Below are 20,552 nucleotides of genomic sequence, written 5' to 3'. Positions count from 1 at the left end.
TCCAGTGACCAGTCTGCTTGCAGTAGAAGCACTCAGTTTGAGGCTTAGGTCCAGACTTGGGTTTCTTCTCTTGAGCAGCAACTTGCTTGTCGTTCTTCTTGAAGTTCCCCTTCTTCTTCCCTTTGCCCTTTTTCTTGAAACTAGTGGTTTTGTTAACCATCAACACTTGATGCTCCTTCTTGATTTCTACCTCCACGGCTTTCAGCATTGCGAAGAGCTCGGGAATAGTCTTGTTCATCCCTTGCATATTATAGTTCATCACGAAGCTCTTGTAGCTTGGTGGCAGTGATTGGAGAATTCTGTCAATGACGCAATCATCCGGAAGATTAACTCCCAATTGAATCAAGTGATTATTATACCCAGACATTTTGAGTATATGCTCACTGACAGAACTGTTCTCCTCCATCTTGCAGCTATAGAACTTATTGGAGACTTCATATCTCTCAATTCGGGCATTTGCTTGAAATATTAACTTCAACTCCTGGAACATCTCATATGCTCCATGACGTTCAAAACGTCGTTGAAGTCCCGATTCTAAGCCGTAAAGCATGGCACACTGAACTATCGAGTAGTCATCAGCTTTGCTCTGCCAGACGTTCATAACATCTGGTGTTGCTCCAGCAGCAGGCCTGGCACCCAGCGGTGCTTCTAGGATGTAATTCTTCTGAGCAGCAATGAGGATAATCCTCAAGTTACGGACCCAGTCCGTGTAATTGCTACCATCATCTTTCAACTTTGCTTTCTCAAGGAACGCATTAAAATTCAACGGAACAACAGCACGAGCCATCTATCTACAATCAACATAAACAAGCAAGATACTATCAGGTACTAAGTTCATGATAAATTTAAGTTCAATTAATCATATTACTTAAGAACTCCCACTTAGATAGACACCCCTCTAATCTTCTAAGTGATTACGTGATCCAAATCAACTAAACCATAACCGATCATCACGTGAGATGGAGTAGCTTTCAATGGTGAACATCGTTTATGTTGATCATATCTACTATATGATTCACGCTCGACCTTGTTCCGAGGCCATATCTGCATATGCTAGGCTCGTCAAGTTTAACCTGAGTATTCTGCGTGTGCAAAACTGGCTTGCACCCGTTGTAGATGGACGTAGAGCTTATCACACCCGATCATCACGTGGTGTCTGGGCATGACGAACTTTGGCAATGATGCATACTCAGGGTGAACACTTGTTGATAATTTAGTGAGAGATCATCTTATAATGCTACCGTCAATCAAAGCAAGATAAGATGCATAAAAAGATAAACATCACATGCAATCAATATAAGTGATATGATATGGCCATCATCATCTTGTGCTTATGATCTCCATCTCCGAAGCACCGTCATGATCACCATCGTCACTGGCGCGACACCTTGATCTCCATCGTAGCATCGTTGTCGTCTCGCCAATCTTATGCTTCCACGACTATCACTACCGTTTAGTAATAAAGTAAAGCATTACATCGCGATTGCATTGCATACAATAAAGCGACAACCATATGGCTCCTGCCAGTTGCCGATAACTCGGTTACAAAACATGATCATCTCACACAATAAAATTCAGCATCATGCCTTGACCATATCACATCACAACATGCCCTGCAAAAACAAGTTAGACGTCCTCTACTTTGTTGTTGCATGTTTTTACGTGGCTGCTACGGGCTTAAGTAAGAACCAATCTCACCTACGCATCAAAACCACAACGATAGTTTGTCAAATAGACTCCGTTTTAACCTTCGCAAGGACCGGGCGTAGCCATACTTGGTTCAACTAAAGTTGGAGAGACAGTCGCCCGCAAGCCATCTCTCTGCAAAGCACGTCGAGGGAACCGGTCTCGCGTAAGCGTACGCGTAAGGTTGGTCCGGGTCGTCTCGTCCAACAATACCGCCGAACCAAAGTATGACATGCTGGTAGGTAGTATGACTTGTATCGTCCACAACTCACTTGTGTTCTACTCGTGCATATAGCATCAACATAAATAACCTAGGCTCTGATACCACTGTTGGGTTTCATAGTAATTTCAAAAAAATTCCTACGCACACGCAAGATCATGTGATGCATAGCAACGAGGGGGAGAGTGTTGTCTACGTACCCAACGCAGACCGACTGCGGAAGCGATGACACGACGTAGAGGAAGTAGTCGTACGTCTTCACGATCCAACCGATCAAGTACCGAAACTACGGCACCTCCGAGTTCGAGCACACGTTCAGCTCGATGACGATCCCCGGACTCCGATCCAGCAAAGTGTCGGGGAAGAGTTCCGTCAGCACGATGGCATGGTGACGATCTTGATGAACTACAGCAGCAGGGCTTCGCCTAAACTCCGCTACAGTATTATCGAGGTATATGGTGGCAGGGGGCACCGCACACGGATAAGGAATAGATCACGTGGATCAACTTGTGTGTCTAGAGGTGTCCCCTGCCTCCGTATATAAAGGAGTAGAGGAGGGGAGGCTGGCCGGCCAAGGAGGGAGGCGCAGGAGAGTCCTACTCCCTTTGGGAGTAGGATTCCCCCTCCAATCCTAGTCCAACTAGGATTCCTCGGAGGGGAAAAGAGGAGGAGGGGCCGGCCACCTCTCCTAATCCTAATAGGACTAGGGGAAGGGGGAGGCACGCAGCCCATCTAGGGCAGCCCCTTCTCTTTTCCACTAAGGCCCACCATGGCCCATATAGCTCCCGGGGGGTTCCGGTAACCCTCCCGGTACTCCGGTAAAATCCCGATTTCACCCGGAATACTTCCGATGTCCAAACATAGGCTTCCAATATATCAATCTTTACGTCTCGACCATTTCGAGACTCCTCGTCATGTCCGTGATCATATCCGGGACTTCGAACAACCTTCGGTACATCAAAATGCATAAACTCATAATGTAACTGTCATCGTAACCTTAAGCGTGCGGACCCTACGGGTTCGAGAACAATGTAGACATGACTGAGACACGTCTCCGGTCAATAACCAATAGCGGGACCTGGATGCCCATATTGGCTCCTACATATTCTACGAAGATCTTTATCGGTCAGACCGCATAACAACATACGTTGTTCCCTTTGTCATCGGTATGTTACTTGCCCGAGATTCGATCGTCGGTATCCAATACCTAGTTCAATCTCGTTACCGGCAACTCTCTTTACTCGTTCCGTAATACATCATCTCACAACTAACATATTACTTGTAATGCTTGCAAGGCTTATGTGATGTGTATTACCGAGAGGGCCCAGAGATACCTCTCCGACAATCGGAGTGACAAATCCTAATCTCGAAATATGCCAACCCAACATCTACCTTTGGAGACACCTGTAATGGCAGCTTTCCACCGCTTCTACAGCCTCGTCGGGGGCAACCTACCTGCTCTGAACACTACATTTGTGGCTCTGCTGCCAAAGAAGGATGGTGCAATGCAGATGACTGATTTTTGGCCAATAAGTTTGATACACTCGTTTGCCAAGCTGGTCACCAAGGTCCTATCGATCAGGCTATCAAGAGTGATCCACACCATCGTGTCCCCGGCACAGTCTGCTTTCATGAAGACGAGATGCATCCAGGACAGCTTTCTGTATGTTCAAAACGGTGTCCGCGCGCTGCATCGAAGCAAAACACCTGCACTGCTGCTGAAGTTGGACATCTCCAAGGCATTTGACAGTGTATCTTCGGACTACCTATTGGAGTTGCTGCAGGAGCTGAGATTCAGCGCACGGTGGAGGGACTGGATTGCATGGCTGCTCGCCACATCCAGCTCTGAATTTCTCCTCAATGGAACGGCTTGTAGTAGAATTATGCACCGGAAAGGGCTGCGCTAGGGCGCCGGCACGCTGCGGTTGCGGCTGATGCCGGGGCCACTTTGCTTCAGGTTTTGTGCCCCTTGCCCCCGGCGGCTCCCGTAGACGCGGCTCCAGTTCCAACCCCTGACCCGATCGCCGACTTCTTTGCCGGCGCCAAGGTGCCGCTCCCCCCCCCCCGTTCGACTGCATGGCTGCGAAGCTGGAGGCTCACATGGCAGCTGCAGTCTCGGAGCCTCTACAATTCAACAACGCAGCCGTCAACGCCAAGACTGGGACCACAGGCATGCTGGACGCCTTCGGCCCAACCCTGGCTGGCCCAGGCGCCGCCGATGGGCCACCTCAGCTGCAACGAGCTGGCCCGCTCCACGGTGGTGGAGATGCAACTGGGGGCCGTCACCCGCCAAGTCTGTTGCCTCCAGCTCGACGCGGCGGCGGACTCTGCTGACCGAGCTGCTGCCCCCCGGGATCTCTTCCAAGCTACCAAGCCTCCTCTTCTCCCGGCCGCGCCTAGACGCCATCATCCGCACCCCCCCAAGACCAGAGCTGCGCTAGCCCCGATGCGTCACAGTGCCCGGCAGGCAGCCAACCCCTCGCCTATGCCGGTTGCGCAGCGGGGAACCCTAAGGCTGGTGCGCGAGTTGGGCCTGCTGGGGCCGAAGGAGAAGATGACCGCGAAAGCAGACGAGAAGCTCCTGCGTAAGTTTGATGAGCCACTCACGGACAACAACATCGCCTGCATCACCAAGCTCACCTGCCTCAGCAACGAGGCGCTGCGTGTTGCCGCGGCCATGGCTGGCCCTGATGGAGCTGCTGATGAGGTCGTAGTTTGATCATGTTAGCTGTTTACTTTAGTAATCTCCAGCGGCACCCGGCCTTAAGCAGGGTTGAGTTAGGACTAGATGTTGTTCTCGTGTGGTTAGCTGTTAGGCGTAGCCGACGTTGGTGCACTTTGGGGCCTATTGGTGGGCACCAGCATCCCCCGGAGTGTGGATGTGCGTGTCTGTCGTCATTCTTGTATTTCTCTGCAACCATTAGAATCTGTAGCCATTGGAGTATGTCTGGGTCTCTTTATGGATGAAAACCAATGCCCCATTCTTAGTTGGAATGTGCGGGGACTCAACATGCCGGCCAAGCGTGATGCGGTCTGCGAGTCTGCCGCAGCACACCGGCCGGCGATTTTCTGCCGCCAGGAAACTAAAATTGACGTGTCGTCACTGGCCATAGTCAAGGATGTAGGCGGCCGCCAGCTAACTGACTGTGTAGTTCTGCCTGCGATAGGTTCTAGAGGAGGGGCGGCAATCCTGTGGGACAGATTGTCTCGATCGCTTCCCATGCCATCGGAGAGTTTGCCATTACAGTCAAGGTCACAGTACTCCGTTCGGCTTCCACGTTCTAGCTAACCACAGTCTGCGGACCGACGGATGACGCCAGGAAAGATCAATTTATGGCAGAGCTAGTTAGATCAGCGTCGCCCCCAGGTGACCCCTGGCTGCTCACAGGAGATTTCAATGTCATATATGAGGCTAGGGACAAAAGCAACTCGAACTTCAACATGCGCATCATGGGTAGATTTCGAGCTGCGATCGATATGGCATATCTGCGTGAGATCAAGTGTAAGAATAGGCGCTTCACCTAGAGTAATGAACGGCAAAACCCCACGTTGGTTAGCATAGATAAGTTCTTCTGTAATGTAAGCTGGGAGTCGCTCTTCCCCACCTACGGGCTGACGGCTGCTGCCACGGCGTGTTCCGATCACTGCCCGTTGATCCTGGCATCGTGCGACGCCCCGTTTCGTCGAGCTCGCTTCCGCTTCGAGTCTTTTTGGCCCAAGTTTCTGCACTTCCATGCCACTGTCGAGCGAGCGTGGCACAGGCTAGTCCGTCAGCACTGCGCTTTCTCCAGGCTTCAGACAAAGCTCAACAGAACCGCCCGCGACCTAAAGATTTGGAGCAAATCCATGTTCAGTGATGCAAAACTGTCGTTTCACATTGCCAGCGAGGTGATCCTTCGCCTGGATGTGGCGCAAGAGAGAAGAAGCCTATCAGATGCTGAATTCACCTTGCGCAGACAGCTGAAGATGAGATTGGTGGGACTGGCGGCGATCGAAAGGGCAAGACGAAGGTAGGCATCTCGGGTGCTCTGGCTGCATGCGGGCGATGCCAGCACGAAGTTCTTTCATGCCAAGTGATATTCCAGAAGACGCAAAAACTTCATCCACACCATGCAGAGCGAGGACAGAGCTGCAATGACACATGCATATAAAGCCCAGCTCATCCATGATCACTTCTGTAAGGCTATGGCGGCGGATGGGAGCCGGCGTGTTATGCTTAACTGGAGACTGCTGCGACTCCCGCGGATCCAAGCGGCTGGTTTGGACAACCCGTCCACTGAAGAAGAGGTGTGGGCGACCATTCTGCAATCGCCGGCAGAAAAGGCCTCGGGCCCCGACGGTTTCATTGGAACTTTTTTAAGGCCTGCTGGCCGATCATCAAGGAGGACATGATGGCAGCTTTCCACCGCTTCTACAGCCTCGTCGGGGCAACCTACCTGCTCTGAACACTAAATTTGTGGCTCTGCTGCCAAAGAAGGATGGTGCAATGCAGATGACTGATTTTTGGCCAATAAGTTTGATACACTCGTTTGCCAAGCTGGTCACCAAGGTCCTATCGATCAGGCTATCAAGAGTGATCCACACCATCGTGTCCCCGGCACAGTCTGCTTTTCATGAAGACGAGATGCATCCAGGATAGCTTTCTGTATGTTCAAAATGGTGTCCGCGCGCTGCATCGAAGCAAAACACCTGCACTGCTGCTGAAGTTGGACATCTCCAAGGCATTTGACAGTGTATCTTCGGACTACCTATTGGAGTTGCTGTAGGAGCTGAGATTCAGCGCGCGGTGGAGGGACTGGATTGCATGGCTGCTCGCCACATCCAGCTCTGAATTTCTCCTCAATGGAACGGCTTGTAGCAGAATTATGCACCGGAAAGGGCTGCGCCAGGGCGACCCGCTGTCACCGCCGCTATTCATCCTTGCAATTGACCCGTTGCAATGGTTGATTGATGAGGCGGTCCTGCAACAAATGATCCAACCTTTGCCTAGGAGAGAGCTCAAGCTTAGGGTCAGCCTTTACGCGGATGATGCAGTCATCTTTATGAACCCGGACAAGGACGAAATGGACGCGCTGGTTACGCTCCTGAACATGTTCGGCGAGACCACAGGGCTGAGAATAAACAGGCAGAAATCAACCGCAACCCCGATACGATGTGAAGCTGTTGACATGCAACAAGTGCTCCTAAATTTTGGGGGAATTGTGACCTCCTTTCAGATCAAATACCTGGGGCTGCCGCTCTCCCTGACAAGAACAAGGCCGGCGCACCTCCAATTCGTCCTAGACCGGGTCAGAGAAAGACTGGCTGGTTGGAAAGGCAAGCTTATGAACATAGCAGGTCGACGGGTCCTTGTCTGAGCCGTGCTGAGGGCGATCCCCACCTTCTCCATGATGGTGCTCCGCATGCCAAAGAAATTCTTCAAGGAGATCGACAAAGTTAGACGTTGTTTCTTGTGGGCGCAGGAAGAGGAACTCTCAGGAGGCAAGTGCAAGGTCAGCTGGTCCAAAGTCTGCTCCCCGTTGGACAAGGGAGGGCTCGGTGTCCTCGATCTGGAAAGGTTCAACTCTGCGCTCCGGCAAAGGTGGTTGTGGCTGGCCTAGAAACACCCGGAGAGGCCGTGGGCAGGCATGGACATTCCATGCTCGGATGTGGACAAGGGGTTTTTCAGTGCAGCAACATCGGTCACGATTGGCAACGGCCGGACGGCTCATTTCTGGACCTGCTCCTGGCTGTCAGCGGGCGTGCTCAAGGTGTTGTTTCCGGCGCTATACCAACACACAAGGAGGAAGAACAGGATGGTCGCCGATGCACTGCACGAGGACCGCTGGATCCTCGACCTTGCGCACGGACAGACTAAGGTGGTTGTGCAGGATTGCGTGTGGTTAGCAAGATTGCTACGAGCTGCGCCGATCACCCTCAACCCCGGGGCAAATGATGACATTAGATGGAATCTAGAGGCCAGCGGATGCTACTCGACCTCGTCGGCGTATCGGGCGCAGTTCCAGGCCAACCATACTTCTGTCTTCCCACAGCTCATTTGGAAAACATGGGCGCCAGGGAAGCTGAAAATTTTCACCTGGCTACTCATGCTTAACAGACTCTGGTGTAGTGATCGGTTGCAGCGACGAGGATGGCCGAACTCCTATTTCTGCCAATTCTGTCTCAAAAACCTCGAAACTGCTGACCACATCTTCTGGTCATGTTCGTTCACTCAGAAGATTTGGAGCAGCTTATCGACCTGGGCAGGTTGTCAGGAGCTGAGGCCGCAAACCGAAGACGTCGATGTTGCCGGCCCTGAGCGCGTCATGAAGATTGTGGAGAAGACACAGCCAGTGCTCAGGAAGGGCATCAAATCCGTGGCGATGCTGGCACTGTGGGAAATTTGGAAGCACCGCAACAGTTGCACGTTCAAAGGAAAGGAAGCCTTTGTCAGTGAGGTGCTGCAGGCGATCAAGAGGGGGATCGAGCTTTGGCGCCAAGCTGGGGCTTCTTGCCTCGCGCATCCATTTATGCTGCCACCAGAGGGGATTGGCTGACACCCACAAGTACTTTTGTTTTTGCTTATGGCTTCAGAGCCATGTCCTCTTTTTCCTTTATCCCTCTGATCTATTGATCAGCTCCATGTAACCTTGTTTTCCCACCTGCTCCCTCCTATGATTAACACGAAAAGCCAACCAAACTGGGTCTTTCAAAAAAAAACATCCCTCAAGCCTTCGTCTTCGCCGTCTTCTTTGCCCTTCTTCTCTCATGATGGCGCATGGGGACAACAACTATGAGAGAAAGAGTAGATGCAGGCAAGCCTTGCCGCGAGGGATATCAAGCTTCGGGAGCTTCGCGCAACCCTCAGCAGGACCGCTCTTCTCTTGGAGAACGAGCCGTTGAGTTGCGTGGAGAGTTGGAGATGGATAAGATCCGTCGCCATGAGGCAGAGCAGCTCTTCGGCCATCTCCACGCCGACCACTACAGGAGTGTGCTAGCACTTCGCGATGGGTACCAGCGGCTGAACGAGGACACGCATGTCCTTGATCTTCAGTCGTTCGTCCCATATGCCGCCTTCAATGAGGGGAAGCTGAACCACCTGTCGGTCTTCTTCCAGCACCTTGCCGGCAGGTTCAGGGAGCTCCGCCATCTGAGGGTGGCGGCGCAGGAGGTGGCAGTGGAAGAGGCCATGGGGCGGTGGCCACACATGTCCTTGACGGCGTCCACCTCGCTTCCCCCCACTTCCCGCTGAGGGTTGTGCTAGGGGAGCAGACGGTCCAGGACCGACAGATGGGCCAACGCGCGGTGGAGGGCGTTGTTGCGGCGGTGGCGCAACAGAAGAAGGACGCCAACTCCAGCCGGGCCTGAAGTTCCTTCGTCCTCGGGGCCTCCAGCTCCCATTTTCTTTTTTTGCTTGTTTTTTGTAAGCGAACCAGGCCATCATGTCGTTGGGTGGGAAGGGCGGCGTAAGCTGATGTACGTGATGACCTGTACTTCAACTAATTTCCAGGAGTATCTGTTATTTTCCTCGTCATACCACATGGATAGAGCAGGCGGGGATTCGCCGTACTGGCTAAACTAGCCAGGGAAAAGATAACTAAACCCAGCAAACCATGAAAGTGTTCTGCATTGGAGAGGTCCTAGGAACTTTTCCTTAGCGGTAGGTGCAGCACACTGCTGCAACTTCGCTGCGCAGCAGAAGGAGCATAGGCTTTAGTGGCCTGGGGAAAATTTGCTCAAACGGGACAAGACCTGAGAGCTTTCCCCCCACAGCAGGTGGGGAATGTGCCTTTGACTCTGCTATAGGGGGTTGACACCAGGGTTATAGCGTCTAGAAAGTGACTCATAATGGACGGATCCCGGGAGTATTTCTATCACAGGGGACATTGTTGGGTTTCGTAGTAATTTCAAAAAATTTCCTACGCACACGCAAGATCATGTGATGCATAGCAACGAGGGGGAGAGTGCTGTCTACGTACCCAACGCAGACCGACTGCGGAAGCGATGACACGACATAGAGGAAGTAGTCGTACGTCTTCACGATCCAACCGATCAAGTACCGAAACTACGGCACCTCCAAGTTCGAGCACACGTTCAGCTCGATGACGATCCCCGGACTCCGATCCAGCAAAGTGTCGGGGAAGAGTTCCGTCAGCACGACGGCATGGTGACGATCTTGATGAACTACAGCAGCAGGGCTTCGCCTAAACTCCGCTACAGTATTATCGAGGTATATGGTGGCAGGGGGCACCGCACACGGCTAAGGAATAGATCACATGGATCAACTTGTGTGTCTAGAGGTGTCCCCTGCCTCCGTATATAAAGGAGTAGAGGAGGGGAGGCTGGCCGGCCAAGGAGGGAGGCGCAGGAGAGTCCTACTCCCTCTGGGAGTAGGATTCCCCCTCCAATCCTAGTCCAACTAGGATTCCTCGGAGGGGAAAAGAGGAGGAGGGGCCGGCCACCTCTCCTAGTCCTAATAGGACTAGGGGAAGGGGGAGGCATGCAGCCCATCTAGGGCAGCCCCTTCTCTTTTCCACTAAGGCCCACCATGGCCCATATAGCTCCAGGGGGGTCCGGTAACCCTCCCGGTACTCCGGTAAAATCCCGATTTCACCCGGAATACTTCCGATGTCCAAACATAGGCTTCCAATATATCAATCTTTACGTCTCGACCATTTCGAGACTCCTCGTCATGTCCGTGATCATATCCGGGACTCCGAACAACCTTCGGTACATCAAAATGCATAAACTCATAATGTAACTGTCATCGTAACCTTAAGCGTGCGGACCCTACGGGTTCGAGAACAATGTAGACATGACCGAGGCACATCTCCGGTCAATAACCAATAGCGGGACCTGGATGCCCATATTGGCTCCTACATATTCTACGAAGATCTTTATCGGTCAGACCGCATAACAACATACGTTGTTCCCTTTGTCATCGGTATGTTACTTGCCCGAGATTCGATCATCGGTATCCAATACCTAGTTCAATCTCGTTACCGGCAAGTCTCTTTACACGTTCCATAACACATCATCTCACAACTAACATATTAGTTGTAATGCTTGCAAGGCTTATGTGATGTGTATTACCGAGAGGGCCCAGAGATACCTCTCCGACAATCGGAGTGACAAATCCTAATCTCGAAATACGCCAACCCAACATCTTCCTTTGGAGACACCTGTAATGCTCCTTTATAATCACCCAGTTACGTTGTGACGTTTGGTAGCACCCAAAGTGTTCCTCCGGTAAACGGGAGTTGCATAATCTCATAGTCATAGGAACATGTATAAGTCATGAAGAAAGCAATAGCAACATACTAAACGATCGGGTGCTAAGCTAATGGAATGGGTCATGTCAATCAGATCATTCAACTAATGATGTGACCTCGTTAATGAAATAACAACTTATTGTTCATGGTTAGGTAACATAACCATCTTTGATTAACGAGCTAGTCAAGTAGAGGCATACTAGTGACACTTTGTTTGTCTATGTATTCACACATGTATTATGTTTCCGGTTAATACAATTCTAGCATGAATAATAAACATTTATCATGATTATAAGGAAATAAATAATAACTTTATTATTGCCTCTAGGGCATATTTATTTCAGACATGACGCTCTGCTGTGGCTCGACCGCATGGGTGAGTAGCAGTGGGCTGGCAGTCAGAGGGAAAAGGTTCGTTGGGACATGACCCAAAAACGTTCCCATCGTGCAGGCGGGGCGCATTGTTGCGACTCATCCACGAGGGAAGAGAAGCAGAGGCCCAACAGCCTGAGGAAAGCAGTTCGCGTGAGAAAGGTCCTGGGAACTTTTCACACCGCATTCGGCGCGACACACGTCACCCAGTTTTGAGCATGCTCATCCGGTAGGTAGAGAATGGAGACATTGTCGAGGCTTCTTCTTATTGATGGGGAACCTGCCCACACCCTTTTATTGATCCAGCGCGTGCGTCTTCAGCCAGTGAGTGGGCGCCCAGACTGGCGTTGGTGGCAAGGCGGCTTTCACGTCGAGTTGGTCTTCATGGCTCTGAGAGGGGCGTCTGAGAGGTCGGGCGCCTTTATCATAGCCGGAGTACCTTTCGCCTCGGGGCGGCTTGCCGGGCTCCGGAAGGATGAACGAACCGGGGAAGCACGTGCCGGGGCCTTCTTCTTTCGCCCGGGAATCCAGGGTGAGCGACGCAAGCTTTTGGTAGGCGTCTCTCGCATTGCTCAACCCGAAAGGCCAACACCAGGAAGGGCGTCTCCCCGCCAACGTGACAGGAGCTGCCCTATCCCCCTCCTTCATATCACCTTTAGGGAGTGATACGTCTCCAACGTATCTATAATTTTTGATTGTTCCATGCTATTATATTATCTGTTTTGGATGTTTAATGGGATTTAATATACCTTTTTATATTATTTTTGGGACTAATCTACTAACCAAAGGCCTAGTGAAATTGTTGTTTTTTTGCCTATTTCAGTGTTTCGCAGAAAAGGAATATCAAACGGAATCCAAACGGAATGAAACCTTCGGGGGAGTTATTTTTGGAACAAACGCAATCCAGGAGACTTGGAGTGGATGTAAAGGAAGCAACGAGGCGACCACGAGGTAGGACGGCATGCCTAGGGGGGTAGGTGTGCCCCCCACTCTCGTGGCCCCCTTGTGGCTTCGCTGACCTACTTCTTTCGCCTATATATATACTCATATACCCCGAAAACATCCGAGAGCACCACGAAACCCTATTTCCACCGCCGCAACCTTCTGTACCCGTGAGATCCCATCTTGGGGCCTTTTCCGGTGCTCCGCCGGAGGGGGAATCGGTCACGGAGGGCTTCTGCATCAACACCATAGCCTCTCCGATGATGTGTGAGTAGTTTACCACAGACCTTCGGGTCCATAGTTATTAGCTAGATGGCTTCTTCTCTCTCTTTGGATCTTAATACAAAGTTCTCCTCAATTCTCTTGGAGATCCGTTCGACGTAATTCTTTTTGCGGTGTGTTTATCGAGATCGGATGAATTGTGGGTTTATGATCAAGATTATCTATGAACAATATTTGATTCTTCTCTGAATTCTTTTATGCATGATTTAATATCTTTGCAAGTCTCTTCGAATTATCAGTTTGGTTTGGCCTACTAGATTGATCTTTCTTGCAATGGGAGAAGTGCTTAGATTTGGGTTCAATCTTGCGGTGTCCTTTCCCAGTGAGAGCAGGGGCAGCAAGGCACGTATTGTATTGTTGCCATTGAGGATAAAAAGATGGGGTTTATGTCATATTGCTTGAGTTTATCCCTCTACATCATGTCATCTTTCCTAATGCGTTACTCTGTTCTTATGAACTTAATACTCTAGATGCATGCTGGATAGCGGTCGATGTGTGGAGTAATAGTAGTAGATGCAGAATCATTTCGGTCTACTTGTCGTGGACGTGATGCCTATATACATGATCATGCGTAGATATTCTCATAACTATGCGCTTTTCTATCAATTGCTCGACGGTAATTTGTTCACCCACCATAGAATTTGCTATCTTGAGAGAAGCCACTAGTGAAACCTATGGCCCCCGGGTCTATTTTCCATTATATTATTTTTCTATCTACTTGCTATTTCTATCGTTGTTTATTTTTTAATCTTTATTTTTCAATCTATACAATAAAATACCAAAAATATTTATCTTATTATCTCTATCAGATCTCACTTTCGTAAGTGACCGTGAAGGGATTGACAACCCCTTTATCGCGTTGGTTGCGAGATTCTTGTTTGTTTGTGTAGGTACTAGGGACTTGCGTGTTACCTCCTACTGGATTGATACCTTGGTTCTCAAAAACTGAGGGAAATACTTACGCTACTTTGGTGCATCACCCTTTCCTCTTCAAGGGAAAACCAATGCATTCTCAAGAGGTAGCAAGAAGGATTTCTGGCGCCGTTGCCGGGGAGGTTGCACCAAGTCAAGTCAAGATTTGATCTCCCGTCAACAAGCCATTTCTGGCGCCGTTACCGGGGAGATCTACGCAGAACTCAAGACATACCAAGTACCCATCACAAACTCTTATCCCTCGCATTACATTATTTGCATTTGCCTCTCGTTTTCCTCTCCCCCACTTCACCCTTGCCGTCTTATTCGCCCTCTTTTTCATTCGCCCTTTTTCTTGCTTCTTGTGTGTCAGTGTGTTATCGTTGGTTTTGCTATTATTGCTAGCCCTTCTATCACCGTTAGTACTCTCATGAAGTTCTCAATTTTAAACAAAGGGAGGGAGAAAATTTAAAAGATGCTTGGTATAGAATTTGCAATGCTCAGAATAGATCCACTAGGAAGCAATCCACTTACGTTCTTCTTCGCAATTTTTATGTAGGCATCACCCCTTGGAATAGATATATTCTTGATACCATTACCGGAGGGAATTTCTTGGGTAGCCATACTTTTGATTCTTATAATGCTATGATAGATTTGTTTGGGCCACCACTTCTCTTGGTTAATGGAACTATTTTAACTTTGGAACATGTGATGCAAAGGCTTGAAATTATTGAAAATAAAGTTGCCACTATAGAGTTGATCGAGAATTTGGATATAAAGATCCAAAACCAGATTACCCAATATGGATCTAAGGTAGGAGTTACTCTGAATTTTTTTAAATAAAAAGAACCCATAGTTAACGAAAAGATAGATCAAGATTCCACAAGAATTGATAAAATTGAGGATATTATTACCAACTTAGGGTCTTCCTTTTCTTCCGTGAAAAATACTCCAAATCCTCCTACTACTAGAGTTGCCAAGTTGATGTATGTGCCTAAAAATAAAGGTGAATCTTCTAGTAAGGAAAATGCGGATCTCAAAGCAATAAGTGTTCACCCCAACTTTTTCGCTATCATTAAGGAACATTTTGCTACAAATGAATTTCTTGATTTCTTGCCTAGGAGTTTGATCATTAATGAAAATAAGGAAACTCCTAAGGGTTATAAGTGTTCTATTGAAGAATTGCATCCCAAAGACGACAATACCTAGATCTATTCTTGTTTTTATGCCTGGCTAGGGGCGTTAAACGATAGCGCTTGTTGGGAGGCAACCCAATTTTATTTTTTTTCTTATTTTTTGTTTCTATTTAGTAATAAATAATTCATCTAGATTTCTGTTTAGATGTGGTTTTATGTTTTTAATTAGTATTTGTGCCAAGTAGAACCTTTGGGAAGACTTGGGGGAAGTCTTTGCGATCTTGCTGTAAAAAATAGAAACTTTAGCGCTCACGAGATTTGCTGCCTTTTTTACTGGAGAGTGCAATTAAGTTGATTCTTTTTGAAGATGATTAATACACAAATTCCTCACGTCCACCAATTTATTTCAGAATTTTTGGGGTTACAGAAGTATTAGAAACCTACATATTACTACAGATGGTTCTGTTTTTGACAGATTCTGTTTTTCATGTGTTGTTTGCTTATTTTATGAATCTATGGCTAGTATCGGGGGGTATGAACAATAGATAAGTTGTAATACAGTAGGTTTAACACCAATATAAATAAAGAATGAGTTAATTACAGTACCTTGAAATGGTGGTTTGTTTTCTTATACTAACAAAGCTTATGAGATTTTCTATTGAGTTTTGTGTTGTGAAGTTTTCAAGTTTTGGGTAAAGATTTGATGGATTTTGGAATAAGGAGTGGGAAGAGCCTAAGCTTGGGGATTCCCAAGGCACCCCAAGGTAAAATTCAAGGACAACCAAAAGCCTAAGCTTGGGATGCCCCGGAAGGCATCCCCTCGTTCGTCTTCGTCTATCGGTAACTTTACTTGATGCTATATTTTTATTCACCACATGATATGTGTTTTGCTTGGAGCGTCTTTTATGATTTGAGTCTTTGCTTTTTAGTTTACCACAATGATCCTTGCTGTACACACCTTTTGTAGAGACACACATGAATCGGACTTTATTAGAATACTCTATGTGCTTCACTTATATCTTTTGAGCTAAATAATTTTGCTCTAGTGCTTCACTTATACCTTTTTAAGAGCACGGTGGTGGTTTTATTTTATAGAAACTATTGATCTCTCATACTTCACTTATATTATTTTGAGAGTCTTTTAGAACAGCATGTAATTTACTTTGGTTATAAAATTAGTCCTAATATAATAGGCATCCAAGATGGATATAATAAAAACTTTCATAAAAAGTGCATTAAATACTATGAGAAGTTTGATACTTAATAATTGTTTTGAGATATGAAGATGGTGATATTAGAGTCATGCTAGTTGATTAGTTGTGAATTTGAGAAATACTTGTTCTAAAGTTTGTGATTCCAGTAGCATGCACGTATGGTGAACCGATATGTGATGAAGTCGGAGCATGATTTATTTATTGATTGTCTTCCTTATGAGTGGCGGTCGGGGACGAGTGATGGTCTTTTCCTATCAATCTATCCCCCTAGGAGCATGCGCGTAGTACTTTGTTTTGATAACTAATATATTTTTTCAATAAGTATGTGAGTTCTTTATGACTAATGTTGATTCCATGAATTATACGCACTCTCACCCTACCGCCATTGCTAGCCTCTCTAATACCGTGCACCTTTCACCGGTATCATACACCCACCATATACCTTCCTCAAAATAGCCACCATACCTACCTATTATGGTATTTCTATAGCCATTCCGAGATATATTGCCATGCAACTTACCACCGTTTTGTTTGTTATGACACGTTACATCATTGTCATATTGCTTTGCATGATCATGTAGTTGACATCGTATTTGTGGCAAAGCCACCTCTATAATTCTTTCATACATGTCACTCTTGATTCATTGCACATCCCGGTACACCGCCGGAGGCATTCACATATAGCCATATTTTGTTCTAAGTATCGAGTTGTAATTTTTGAGTTGTAAGTAAATAAAAGTGTGATGATCATCATTATTAGAGCATTGTCCCAAGTGAGGAAATGATGATGGAGACTATGATTCTTCGACAAGTCGGAATGAGACTCCGAACGAAAAAGAAAAAAAAGAAAAAAAGAGGCCATAAAAAAAGAGAAAGGGCCCAAATAAAAAAATAAAAAAAAATGATGAGAGAAAAAGAGAGAAGGGACAATGTTACTATCCTTTTACCACACTTGTGCTTCAAAGTAGCACCACGATCTTCATGATAGAGAATCTCCTATGTTGTCACTTTCATATACTAGTGGGAATTTTACATTATAGAACTTGGCTTGTATATTCCAATGATGGGCTTCCTCAAAATGCCCTAGGTCTTCGTGAACAAGCGAGTTGGATGCACACCCACTTTAGTTTCTTTTGTTGAGCTTTCATACACTTATAGCTCTAGTGCATCCGTTGCATGGCAATCCCTACTCACTCACATTGATATCTATTGATGGGCATCTCCATAGTCCGTTGATACGCCTAGTTGATGTGAGACTATCTTCTCTTTTTTTGTCTTCTCCACAACCACCATTCTATTGCACATATAGTGCTATATCCATGGCTCACACTCATATATTGCGTGAAGATTGAAAAAGTTTGAGAACATCAAAAGTATGAAACAGTTGTTTAGCTTGTAATCGGGGTTGTGCATGATTAAATACTTTGTGTGATGAATATAGAGCATAGCCAGAGTATATGATTTTGTAGGGATAACTTTCTTTGGCCATGCTATTTTGAGAAGACATGATTGCTTTGTTAGTATGCTTGAAGTATTATTATTTTTATGTCAATGTTAAGCTTTTGTCTTGAATCTTTCGGATCCGAACATTCATGCCACAATAAAGAAAATTACATTGAGAATTATGCTAGCTAGCATTCCACATCAAAAATTCTGTTTTTATCATTTACGTACTCGAGGACGAGCAGGAATTAAGCTTGGGGATGCTTGATACGTCTCCAACGTATCTCTAATTTTTGATTGATCCATGCTATTATATTATCTGTTTTGGATGTTTAATGGGATTTAATATACTTTTTTATATTATTTTTGGGACTAACCTACTAACCAAAGGCCCAGTGCACATTGCTGTCTTTTGCCTATTTCAGTGTTTCGCAGAAAAGGAATATCAAACAGAATCCAAACGGAATGAAACCTTCGGGAGAGTTATTTTTGGAACAAACGTAATCCAGGAGATTTGGAGTGGACGTCAAGGAAGCAACGAGGCGGCCACGAGGTAGGAGGGCGCGCCCAGGGGGTAGGCACGCCTCCCACCCTTGTGGGCCCCTCGTGGCTCCGCTGACCTACTTCTTTCGCCTATATATACTCATATACCCCAAAAAAATCCGAGAGCACCACGAAACCCTATTTCCACTACCGCAACCTTCTGCACCCGTGAGATCCCATCTTGGGGCCTTTTCCGGCGCTCCGCCGGAGGGGGAACCGATCACGGAGGGCTTCTACATCAACACCATAGCCTCTCCGATGATGTGTGAGTAGTTTACCACAGACCTTCGGGTCCATAGTTGTTAGCTAGATGGCTTCTTATCTCTCTTTGGATCTCAATACAAAGTTCTACTCGATTCTTTTGGAGATCTATTCGATGTAATTCTTTTTGTGGTGTGTTTGTCGAGATCCGATGAATTGTGGGTTTATGATCAAGATTATCTATGAACAGTATTTGATTCTTCTCTGAATTCTTTTGTGCATGATTTAATATCTTTGCAAGTCTCTTCGAATTATCAGTTTGGTTTGGCCTACTAGATTGATCTTTCTTGCAATGGGTGAAGTGCTTAGCTTTACGTTCAATCTTGCGGTGTCCTTTCCCGGCGACAGTAGGGGCAGCAAGGCACGTATTGTATTGTTTTCATCAAGGATAAAAAGATGGGGTTTATATCATATTACTTGAGTTTATCCCTCTACATCATGTCATCTTGCCTAATGCGTTACTCTGTTCTTATGAACTTAATACTCTAGATGCATGCTGGATAGCGGTCGATGTGTGGAGTAATAGTAGTAGATGCAGAATCGTTTTGGTCTACTTGTCGCGGACGTGATGCCTATATACATGATCATGCCTAGATATTCTCATAACTATGTGCTTTTCTATCAATTGCTCGACAGTAATTTGTTCACCCACCGTAGAATTTATATCTTGGGAGAAGCCACTAGTGAAACCTATGGCCCCCGGGTCTATTTTCCATTATATTATTTTCCTATCTATTTGCTATTTCTATTGTTGTTTATTTTGCAATCTTTATTTTCCAATCTATACAATAAAAATACCAAAAATATTTATCTTATTATCTCTATCAGATCTCACTTTCGTAAGTAACCGTGAAGGGATTGACAACCCCTTTATCGCATTGGTTGCGAGGTTCTTGTTTGTTTATGCAGGTACTAGGGACTTGCGTGTTACCTCCTACTGGATTGATACCTTGGTTCTAAAGAACTGAGGGAAATACTTACGCTACTTTGTTGCATTACCCTTTTCTCTTTAAGGGAAAACCAACGCATGCTCAAGAGGTAGCAGGGAGACCTATACACAGGCACCTTCTTCCGCCATGGTTCACCACGATCATGGGACCAAAGGGCTTACGACGCCATGTTGGCACCCTTGGCCCGATTCTGGCTACCGCAGGTTTTGCAATTTGCAGATGAGCGCGCGCCTTCCCGCGGCGCAGGCCGGACCATGGATTAGTATAAGTGCTTGGTCGCCCGGCAGGGACCGGCGTGCCCTTCCAAGGATGATTTCGTGTTTCACACCACCGAGGTCACGCGCAACGGGCGCAGCCTCGGCGGGGAACATCATCTTCCTTGGCTAGGGGCGGCATCGATGCCCTTGTTCGCCCACTCACCGAAGTACTCCCTTCATTCCAAAATAGATGACCCAACTTTGTACTAACTTTGTACTAAAATTAGTACAAAGTCGAGTCATCTATTTTGGAACAGAGGGAGTAGCTAGGAGCCGGCGACGCGCTTCGCGGCTTGCACCTTGATAGTCCGCCAGGCCGCGAGGTGCCTCGCTCGTCTATGAGGCTGCTTTCATGGCGGTCGTTTGGGTCGAACAATGCCGACCAATGATGCTTTTCATTGGGGGAAGGCGAGCGGGGAGATCCCCCGTTTCACACCTCATTGAAGTGTCGGCCGGAGGGAGCACTCGGAGAGGCAAAGGATGCCGATTAGGGTTGGTAGGAACGCCTCTGTCCCCTATCTGGTGCACCATATGTCGGTTTCTAAGAACCTACATATGAGTTGTGAGCAACAACCCTTTAAAAGTTCGGCCAGGGACTGGACACGTCTAACAATCCTAAGTTATGATGAACGATGGTGGGATGAACTACAGATGAACACAAAGAACTACCCAGGTTCATGCCACATTCTTGGTGTAATACCCTACTCCTGCCTTGTTTCTTATTGCAATGGTAGAGAGCTACAATGTGTCTGTTATAGAGGACCTGCCGGAGGCTCCAATTGGTTGAATATGCATTGGAATAGGCTAGCCTAGCTTGTACCATGGTGGCATGGTCGCCCATGGCATGCTTGTACGAGTGATGATGACGACCTCCTCTTCCTCCTCCTTCGGTATACGTCAGATGACGGCGAGGTATTGCCACTGTAGCAGTGTAGACAGCAGGCGAATCTTACTGTGGCCGTTGCGGATGACTTTGTCCACACAGATCCTGCCGGAGCTTACGCGTGAGGACCGATCGTACACCCTCAGCCTGCCATCTAGAGCCGGCAGCCGTCCTTCGCGGGGCATGGGTTGCTGCTCATC

The sequence above is a fragment of the Triticum aestivum genome, chromosome 1A (assembly GCF_018294505.1).
Source record: "Triticum aestivum cultivar Chinese Spring chromosome 1A, IWGSC CS RefSeq v2.1, whole genome shotgun sequence".
Taxonomy (NCBI): Eukaryota; Viridiplantae; Streptophyta; class Magnoliopsida; order Poales; family Poaceae; genus Triticum; species Triticum aestivum.
The sequence above is the reverse complement of the archived record's forward strand: the minus strand, read 5'-3'. Positions refer to the sequence as shown.